Source organism: Poromitra crassiceps (genome assembly GCF_964638095.1).
Source record: "Poromitra crassiceps genome assembly, contig: HAP1_SCAFFOLD_394, whole genome shotgun sequence".
Taxonomy (NCBI): Eukaryota; Metazoa; Chordata; class Actinopteri; order Beryciformes; family Melamphaidae; genus Poromitra; species Poromitra crassiceps.
Window position 1 is genome coordinate 44037 of NW_028152010.1, and position 11326 is coordinate 55362.

General features: G+C 43.7%; 1 long non-coding RNA gene across 1 annotated transcript; it reads right to left on the reverse strand.

The window, feature by feature from the left end:
- Positions 1 to 6738: 6738 nt before the first annotated feature.
- Positions 6739 to 9373, reverse strand: LOC310771181. Its single transcript, XR_014552391.1, has 3 exons — positions 9226 to 9373; positions 8664 to 8792; positions 6739 to 7512 (listed from the first exon to the last, which is right to left on the reverse strand). It is a non-coding gene; the product is annotated as an uncharacterized lncRNA (long non-coding RNA).
- Positions 9374 to 11326: the final 1953 nt, after the last annotated feature.

Below are 11326 nucleotides of genomic sequence, written 5' to 3' on the forward strand. Positions count from 1 at the left end.
GAGGGTGAGTATAGGGTCACTGACAGCAAGGATGTTGTGGAGAGGGTGAGTATAGGGTCACTGACAGCGAGGATGTTGTGGAGAGGGTGAGTATAGGGTAACTGACAGCAAGGATGTTGTGGAGAGGGTGAGTATATAGGGTCACTGACAGCGAGGATGTTGTGGAGAGGGTGAGTATAGGGTCACTGACAGCGAGGATGTTGTGGAGAGGGTGAGTATAGGGTCACTGACAGCGAGGATGTTGTGGAGAGGGTGAGTATAGGGTCACTGACAGCGAGGATGTTGTAAAGAGGGTGAGTAGGACCACTGACAGCGAGGATGTTGTGGAGAGGGTGAGTATAGGGTCACTGACAGCGAGGATGTTGTGGAGAGGGTGAGTAGGACCACTGACAGCGAGGATGTTGTGGAGAGGGTGAGTAGGAGCACTGACAGCGAGGATGTTGTGAAGAGGGTGAGTAGGACCACTGACAGCGAGGATGTTGTGGAGAGGGTGAGTAGGACCACTGACAGCAAGGATGTTGTGAAGAGGGTGAGTAGGACCACTGACAGCGAGGATGTTGTGGAGAGGGTGAGTATAGGGTCACTGACAGCGAGGATGTTGTAAAGAGGGTGAGTATAGGGTCACTGACAGCGAGGATGTTGTGGAGAGGGTGAGTAGGGTCTCGCCATCTTGGGCTGCTCAGAGTCCTCTCTGAACTTGGCTACAGCTGCGCAACAGTCTCTAACACAAGGGACAACTGTTGCCGAAAAACGGATTCTGAAGGAATGGAAGTCATCCTCTTCACCTTCTTTCCAACTGTGGTGGACGCATATGACCTCTACTCTGTTATACGGATGGATAGACTTAGGTTTCTTAGGACCAATTCAATGAAAAAGTCCTGAATCGTTTGGGAGTCGTGTGTGTATCCCTTTAAGACCGCGAACCGCGTCACATGGTTCGCGGTCTTAAAGGGATACACACACAAATGCTGCATCAGGTATCAATGGGTTAAGAGAAATAAACTAATTCCACCTCATGTATGGTTAATCAGGTCACAGAGGGCAGTGGAGACGCCCTGTGGCCAAACAAGGTATTGCTAATGGCGTCCACACACACTGGACTACTGGAGTTGAGCAAACATTTCCCCCACACTAAATAAAAATGTTGTGGAGAGGGTGAGTATAGGGTCACTGACAGCGAGGATGTTGTGGAGAGGGTGAGTATAGGGTCACTGACAGCGAGGATGTTGTGGAGAGGGTGAGTATAGGGTCACTGACAGCGAGGATGTTGTGGAGAGGGTGAGTATAGGGTCACTGACAGCGAGGATGTTGTGGAGAGGGTGAGTATAGGGTCACTGACAGCGAGGATGTTGTGGAGAGGGTGAGTATAGGGTCACTGACAGCAAGGATGTTGTGGAGAGGGTGAGTATAGGGTCACTGACAGCGAGGATGTTGTGGAGAGGGTGAGTATAGGGTCACTGACAGCGAGGTTGTTGTGGAGAGGGTGAGTATAGGGTCACTGACAGCGAGGATGTTGTAAAGAGGGTGAGTAGGACCACTGACAGCGAGGATGTTGTGTAGAGGGTGAGTATAGGGTCACTGACAGCGAGGATGTTGTGGAGAGGGTGAGTAGGACCACTGACAGCGAGGATGTTGTGGAGAGGGTGAGTAGGACCACTGACAGCGAGGATGTTGTGAAGAGGGTGAGTAGGACCACTGACAGCGAGGATGTTGTGGAGAGGGTGAGTATAGGGTCACTGACAGCGAGGATGTTGTAAAGAGGGTGAGTATAGGGTCACTGACAGCGAGGATGTTGTGGAGAGGGTGAGTAGGGTCTCGCCATCTTGGGCTGCTCAGAGTCCTCTCTGAACTTGGCTACAGCTGCGCAACAGTCTCTAACACAAGGGACAACTGTTGCCGAAAAACGGATTCTGAAGGAATGGAAGTCATCCTCTTCACCTTCATTCCAACTGTGGTGGACGCATATGACCTCTACTCTGTTATACGGATGGAGAGACTTAGGTTTCTTAGGACCAATTCAATGAAAAAGTCCTGAATCGTTTGGGAGTCGTGTGTGTATCCCTTTAAGACCGCGAACCGCGTCACATGGTTCGCGGTCTTAAAGGGATACACACACAAATGCTGCATCAGGTATCAATGGGTTAAGAGAAATAAACTAATTCCACCTCAAGTATGGTTAATCAGGTCACAGAGGGCAGTGGAGACGCCAGGTATTGCTAATGGCGTCCACACACACTGGACTACTGGAGTTGAGCAAACATTTCCACCACACTAAATAAAAATGTTGTGGAGAGGGTGAGTATAGGGTCACTGACAGCGAGGATGTTGTGGAGAGGGTGAGTATAGGGTCACTGACAGCGAGGATGTTGTGGAGAGGGTGAGTATAGGGTCACTGACAGCGAGGATGTTGTGGAGAGGGAGAGTATAGGGTCACTGACAGCGAGGATGTTGTGGAGAGGGTGAGTATAGGGTCACTGACAGCGAGGATGTTGTGGAGAGGGTGAGTATAGGGTCACTGACAGCGAGGATGTTGTAAAGAGGGTGAGTAGGACCACTGACAGCGAGGATGTTGTGGAGAGGGTGAGTATAGGGTCACTGACAGCGAGGATGTTCTGGAGAGGGTGAGTAGGACCACTGACAGCGAGGATGTTGTGGAGAGGGTGAGTAGGACCACTGACAGCAAGGATGTTGTGAAGAGGGTGAGTAGGACCACTGACAGCGAGGATGTTGTGGAGAGGGTGAGTATAGGGTCACTGACAGCGAGGATGTTGTAAAGAGGGTGAGTATAGGGTCACTGACAGCGAGGATGTTGTGGAGAGGGTGAGTAGGGTCTCGCCATCTTGGGCTGCTCAGAGTCCTCTCTGAACTTGGCTACAGCTGCGCAACAGTCTCTAACACAAGGGACAACTGTTGCCGAAAAACGGATTCTGAAGGAATGGAAGTCATCCTCTTCACCTTCTTTCCAACTGTGGTGGACGCATATGACCTCTACTCTGTTATACGGATGGAGAGACTTAGGTTTCTTAGGACCAATTCAATGAAAACGTCCTGAATCGTTTGGGAGTCGTGTGTGTATCCCTTTAAGACCGCGAACCGCGTCACATGGTTCGCGGTCTTAAAGGGATACACACACAAATGCTGCATCAGGTATCAATGGGTTAAGAGAAATAAACTAATTCCACCTCATGTATGGTTAATCAGGTCACAGAGGGCAGTGGAGACGCCCTGTGGCCAAACAAGGTATTGCTAATGGCGTCCACACACACTGGACTACTGGAGTTGAGCAAACATTTCCCCCACACTAAATAAAAATGTTGTGGAGAGGGTGAGTATAGGGTCACTGACAGCGAGGATGTTGTGGAGAGGGTGAGTATAGGGTCACTGACAGCGAGGATGTTGTGGAGAGGGTATAGGGTCACTGACAGTGAGGATGTTGTGGAGAGGGTGAGTATAGGGTCACTGACAGCGAGGATGTTGTGGAGAGTGTGAGTATAGGGTCACTGACAGCAAGGATGTTGTGGAGAGGGTGAGTATAGGGTCACTGACAGCGAGGATGTTGTGGAGAGGGTGAGTATAGGGTCACTGACAGCAAGGATGTTGTGGAGAGGGTGAGTATAGGGTCACTGACAGCGAGGATGTTGTGGAGAGGGTGAGTATAGGGTCACTGACAGCGAGGGTGTTGTAAAGAGGGTGAGTAGGACCACTGACAGCGAGGATGTTGTGGCGAGGGTGAGTATAGGGTCACTGACAGCGAGGATGTTGTGGAGAGGGTGAGTAGGACCACTGACAGCGAGGATGTTGTGGAGAGGGTGAGTAGGACCACTGACAGCGAGGATGTTGTGAAGAGGGTGAGTAGGACCACTGACAGCGAGGATGTTGTGGAGAGGGTGAGTATAGGGTCACTGACAGCGAGGATGTTGTAAAGAGGGTGAGTATAAGGTCACTGACAGCGAGGATGTTGTGGAGAGGGTGAGTAGGGTCTTGCCATCTTGGGCTGCTCAGAGTCCTCTCTGAACTTGGTTACAGCTGCGCAACAGTCTCTAACACAAGGGACAACTGTTGCCGAAAAACGGATTCTGAAGGAATGGAAGTCATCCTCTTCACCTTCTTTCCAACTGTGGTGGACGCATATGAACTCTACTCTGTTATACGGATGGATAGACTTAGGTTTCTTAGGACCAATTCAATGAAAAAGTCCTGAATCGTTTGGGAGTCGTGTGTGTATCCCTTTAACCCTAGAACACTAACGTCGGGTGATTTTCACCCGGACAATTGAATTCACGTGATTTTCATTGTCTTGCTGCTGTCTGAGGTGGGCGGGTCCTTAGGTACCTTCAGGATGCTCACTGACGTCATTGAATGTAGGTTTGTTTCCCTGCTCCCATTCATGTTTTTTTCTACCGGCCACGTGTTCGGGTGATTTTCACCCGACGTGAGTGATAGAGGGTAAAATATCTTCTGGTTAGTTACAATGGTATTGTGGTGACTTTTTTTTTTTTTCACCACACAAGTCCCATGAATGGGTGGACCGAAGGAGAAGTTGGGAGCTCCTGTTATTTTGGGTTTATTAGGGGTCCAAGCACGAAGTGCGTGGATCCCTATTGTATCTGTTCCGTTTATTAGGGGTCCAAGCACGAAGTGCGTGGATCCCTATTGTATCTGTTCCATTTATTATTAGGGGTCCAAGCACGAAGTGCGTGGATCCCTATTGTATCTGTTCCGTTTATTAGGGGTCCAAGCACGAAGTGCGTGGATCCCTATTGTATCTGTTCCGTTTATTATTAGGGGTCCAAGCACGAAGTGCGTGGATCCCTATTGTATCTGTTCCGTTTATTAGGGGTCCAAGCACGAAGTGCGTGGATCCCTATTGTATCTGTTCCGTTTATTATTAGGGGTCCAAGCACGAAGTGCGTGGATCCCTATTGTATCTGTTCCGTTTATTATTATTTTTCATATTCTCCGCTAAAACAGTATGCACGGCAAAAACCGTAAGGGCTACAGTAGCCAGACTTTGCACATAGGTTGGAAATGTGCCCCACTACTCAGAGACAAAAAATTAGCCATATTGACCAGATGGTGGCGCTATAACAGACCATTTCACGTATTGGACCATAACTGCTGAACCGTGAGGCGTAGAATCAAAATTCCACATCTGCTGGATTCCCTGGATCAATACGCATCTATCCATATAGACCACGCCCATTTAAGTCTGCTAGATTTTCCGCCATCTTGGACTTTCTCAAAAAAAAAAAAAACGAACTCGTCCTAGGCCATCTGCCCGAATGAGCGCAAACTTTTTGTGTGTCATCTCTGGACTTCCCTGATTAAAAATCTTAGAAAGAATTTGGATACGTGAAACCGTCTTGAAATGATAAATGTTTAAACTTTTGTGTATTTACTTTTGTTCTTTTCCTGCCCTAAAAGTGTGTGGATCTCAGAAACCATACACCCCCCATCACCCAAACTTTCCACACAGGTTCACGACATCACCCACTACTCAGAGTAAAAAAATTACACCAATCCACCAGATGGTGGCGCTATAACAGCCAACCACCACTACTACTGCCGCTGCTGCTACTACTACTACTACTATTCTTAGTACTTCTGCTGCTACTATTGCTACCACTCCCACTACTACCAACACTACTACTACTACTATTACTACTACTGCTACTACTACTACTACACAGTAAAATTTGCAGTGTTAAATCAACACTTAAAGAGTTATTTTTAACACTGGCTCGGATAACATATGGTCCCACACCACAGGGTGTTAAAGTTACTCTTGACATAGTGTTGATATTTCAGAGTTAATTCAACTCTGGAAAGAGTCCAAATTTAACACTGCATCACCCTGCACAACACTGAACAGTGTTAATAAAATATTACACTATGAGGTAATTAACACCCATAGTGTTACTTTTAGTTCACTCCGAGAGTTAATCTTAATTTAACTCTCCATCAATGTTAGAAGTAGTTAACACTGAGTGTTAATTTAAAGCTTACTCTCACCAGTGTGAATACAAATTAACTCTTATTGTATTTACTCCTTGTGGGAGTTATTCCCACTTTACACCAAGTGTTGATTTTTAATTAACTCCTGTCAGTGTATATCTAAATCTACTACTATACTTTAAAATTTGCATGTAATGTGAAAAAACAAACAAACACAATTCATTATGTCAATGTCTTCATTTATTGAGAAGCAAAAGTAGAAGATACCAACTTATCATCTGTCTGAATCAAATAACAAAGGCATATTGCGCAATAAGCACCAAGACTGTATGGCATTCATTTCCAAATCATTACTTCCATCCAACAACTTTACTCTTGGTGGACGGTTTGGCTGCTGGTTGTAAACAGTCAAAAGCATGTATTCTACCAGCCAGTTGTTCAGCATTTAGGAAATTGCCCTGAATGTACTGCAGAAAAAGTTTCAGCTCAAACGGAGGGACCCCCTCTAAAACAGCATGCATTATGTCTACAGAAAAACTGTTGGCTGTGTGGAATTACTGAAGTGAATTTAACAGACAAGTGTGTTTCACACAATATACATAGGATCTGTTTGCATAGTTTGACAGTGCTGTGTGTGCATATCGATAGTTCTTAGTACAACTTCCGGATCATCTTCAAACAATGCTTCTCAAGGAGACAGAAACGACAGCAATATCGAGCCCCAAATGACTCCACAAAGCCAAACAGACCATGCAAACCAATATTTTCCACAGTGACCTGAATAATAGTAGCACAAATCATGTGTTTAAACATGGGAATTTGAAGTCCCGCTCTTGAGCGAGTACTTTCAAATCATTAACAAGTGGCTCAAGTATCAAATTAAACCATAACACTCTATGTCCTGTGCATGGAATAGAGCACACAAATGAATATTAGTCTTTGACAACAGTCCAGATGTTATGGCTGTCTCATCTACATTAGCGGTCACCACCTCTCCTAGATCATCTAGGTCTACACTGCTTAAATTAACATCAGTGTCAATCTGTTGGTCAACATAGTCTGTATGTTTGGTGTTTAAATGTTTCCTAAAACCAGAAAAAGTACCAAACAGTCACACGGCCGCATCCAGTCTGAACACATTGAAGGCAAAGATTTCTTCCATCCAAATAACCATGAACTAACCGGAAATGCCTAACAAGCGCATTTGAACTAGTTAACTCAGCATGACAAACAGAACACTTCATTCCTAAGCAGCCTTGCCCGGACTTCAGCAACACGGGAACTCTGCTTGACTTCGCAAACATCAACATTGTACACTGTGGTCTGGATGAATGTGAACATGTTGTGGAGCATGGTGTTGTCTGTTGTGCCAAAGACAAAATGTGCGTCAAACAGTTCATCCACAGCAGCAAGGGAAGAGGTTGACCTGTAAGGTGTGTCATTCTTGTCAAGGATGATGATGAACTGGCGGATTGCATTCTTCTGAGGTCCAACAGCCAGGAGATAGGGTTGACCACTAGTGATGGCATCAAGATGCTCTTGGATGTTTGTTCCGGTCTGAGAAGACAAACAACACAAACAGACGATTAGAATTACATGGTTGTAATATCAGTGTTATGCCGTGGAGTGCCGTCTCTCACCAGGGACAGCGCGCCCCTTAACCAGCAGACCTTGCTGTCACTGCTCCTTGTCCAGGGCTGTGGACTGGCCTGACTGGCTCCCAGGTTGAAAGCTGTAACAGAAGCTCACGCTTCAGCCTGGGAGGCAGCAGAGCGTAGCCAGCTTTCTGGGTCCCACCACGACCGGGACGGACTGTCTACAGTGCAGCTGCGGTCAGAGAGAGAGACATGTATGGCGATTTGTCTGGGATGCATGTTGTGGCGAGCCGATTGCATATTCCTTTGCATCTTCATTAAGTTTGCATGTTATTAGCGCAGAGCCCAGACATTAAATGGAAAAAAACAAAATGCTGATTTATTTTGAACCTGATCTCACACATACCTGAAAACTGTAAACAGTTTAGCAGCCATTCATTTTCTTGGACAGTTATTGAGTTGATTTGAGTTAAAGTTGCTGCTTGTGTTGTCATTTGTGCATGAATGAAATCACTGGCATCAACTTTGACCTCAAATCAACTAAATAACTGTAAAAGTAAATGAAAGCCTGCAAAATGGTTTACGTTTTTCAGATGTGTGAGACCATGTGCAAAATAAATCAGCATTGTCTTTCGTTTAAGTTCTCCTTTCCTATAAGAACCATCCTAACATAATGTCCACGTGATATCACATCTTGTTTCGCTCTACGTATAGTCACATATAGGATACACAGAGATTTCCTAAAATTCCAATGCAACTCAGGGTCTCTGCTGGCCAAACAGTATGGTTTCCGGAAGCAATGAGCATTAACAATAGTAAGGGTAAACACAGCCATAAGTGCAGTTAATGCTGAAATGGACTCAATAACAATTAAACAACAAGAGTGTGCACCAGGGGAGTTTCTCAGTGGAAAATACATTTTTGCCGTTCGACTGGATTTGGTAACGCTGAATGGCTGAAGGAGTTGTCTGTCAAGGCAAGTACTCCCTCCCACTGAAATCACTGAGTGGCTGGAAGTCCAGGCTGATACGTAAGCGAAACAGAATTTGAGGTCACGTGATCAGGATGTTTTTTTTTTTACCAGGCTATCATAAATTAGGGAAAAGTACAAACCTTCTTGAAGAGCACAAGATGTTTCTCTGCTTGGGATGCCGACACCTTTCCTGGTCTCTTCTGACCCTGGGCAGTGGGTGGAATCATCAGGTGTAACAGCAGTAAAACTGATGAGGTCACTGTCCCAACCTGTAACAACACAAGTTTAAAAACACTTGAATTAATTTCTGTGGCCCTTCCAACAAAATTCAGTGCATGTGCAATGTCAGCAGCATTTTTACAAAATACAGAAGATATAGCAGTTCTATATCATCACAAGAAGCTCTTCCACTATTTTTTTATACAATATCTCAATCCAGCTTTAAGTATGATGTTTAAATGCAAATGTTTATACATGATACACAATGCCGATACATTACAACTCTGCAGAGATCTCATTGCAGGAAAACATGAAGAGAAGGTAAAGGCTTACCATCTGCATATACTGACATTGTAATGATAGCGGGTTGAAAATCGAGAAAGCCTTCCTTTAATAGGTGCTAGTTTAAGTATCACTACAATACCAATCTACTAAAAACTATCCAATTGTGATAATACTGTCAAAATAATGACAGATAATTACCAAGCCTTTGACATCCTTGAAACGTGGGAAGTCAGACAGGACGTTGCTTGACTTCTAGGGGTCGGGGACCATGTTGCGGCGATAGCCAAACATCAGCTTCATCTTCTTCTTGACTGTGTCCTCTTCAGCTGAATATTTCATCAGTGAGATGGCTTCCTTGCACTCCTCTTTGCTCAGGGCAGCCTCTGGAACAACCTGGGACTCTCATCTTGCAGTTGGTCCTCCATACTTGTCACCAGGTGGTCCTTCTGCACAATATGGGAAAAATACCTTATTATGGTGACAACCATGTACACTCGTGTGAGGGGGGAGGTCAGGGCAAAAAACATCAAATTTAGGGATGCACATATATGAAAATTTTGGTCGATACCGATAAATAAATTATACATTGCTCTTATGGCCGATAACCAATATTTACCAATGTCGATATGATCTGTATAAAAACACATTTGTATGATAATCAAATTGTGTAGATACTGAAAAACACATGTAAACACTGAATTTGAAAAAGTTATGGATTTATTTAATTCCAAAACATTTGGAAAAGCTCATAAATCTTAGATTTACCACATTGTTTCCTCTCAATGTGAAAATGTTGGCTGATACCGATAACGTTTATTAACAATGCAACATTGGACCGATGCCCATGTGTTAAAAAAATGACTAACATCGGCCGATACAGATATGAATGCCGATATATCGTGCATCCCCAATATATTTTCAGAAAAATTTGTACCGAGCAAATGGTGGCTCAGAAGGTCTCACTAGTGTATTTGTATAATTCTTGCTAAGCTCACTGCAAAAACAGCCCTACTTAAAATGAGCAAAATATTCCTAAATCTAGTCAAATTTTCTTATATCAAGCAAAAAATTCTGCCAATGGGGTGAGCAAATTTTGCTTGACTAGAATTCTTAAAAATTAGCAAAAAATTCTAGCCACTGAAAGACTATACTGGGCCTTAAAACTAGACAAAAATTGCTTAAATCTAAGCAAGTTTTTGCTTAATACAAGCAATAAAGACTATGTTATTTAAGAAAGATTTCCTTAAATTGGTATTTTGGTCTCTTGATTAAGCAGATTTTGAGAATTTCTATCCTAAATCTAAGAATAATAATTGCCCCCAAATCCTTAAAATAAGAAACAATTTCTTCAAAGAGCATAATGAAAATAAGTGACTTTGTCTTAAATCAAGGCACCAGAAGCATTCTTATTTTCAGCATTTATTTCTTTTTTAATTTAGCAGCTTAAACAGGCCCACACAATTTTTCCAATTTAAGACATTCCTCATGGGTCTTTTAAACAAAGTTATGAATTGTGTGGGTGGGGGGGAACTCAACCAGGCTTCCACATTCAGTTGGCAAAGCAGCACTGTAAGGGGGCAAATGAAATGTTGCTTTGTGACTTACAATCACAGAAGTAAACGGCTCGTTAAGGTACTTTTTCCTCACATGGCTGGTGTGGCTTTATCTGGGGACCATGATGTTTATGGAACATAAACTCCTTATAAACAAAGAAGCAAGGAAATCTGGTTTTACACAACACAGCAGTGACACTCAAGGTCCATCTTAACCGGATACATTCAATAGCAATTTTAAAACAAACAATTTGAAACAAATAAATAATCTTTAAATAAAAAAAACTTACATATTTTTAACAAAATAATCTTTCTAAAAATGTAAAACCTAGGCGGCATTATTGCATTCTTTAGTGAAACAGTAGAAAAATAAAAACTACAGCACAGGACTGTTACAACACTTGTAATGTAGGTGCTAAGACAACAAAAGACATGTCTACAGTGATGAGACCAATAAAGCAAAATTTCAAAAATAATTTCAAATTTCTCTTCTTGGACAAAAAAAAATATAAAGTGCACTTCGAATGATCCATGTCCCTTTTCAACAAAAGACCCTGAACAGGAATCCCTGAGTGGCAATAGTAACAGCTGTAACTATATACAAAAGTGTTTTGGATGAGAGACATACCTGACCCTCACACTCCAGAAGGCCTCCCATTCATTCGTCTGACCGCCACAATCTCTCACACACACACAACTCACTCATGAAAGGCTTTCCACACACACAGAGTTGAGTGCTAATGTGC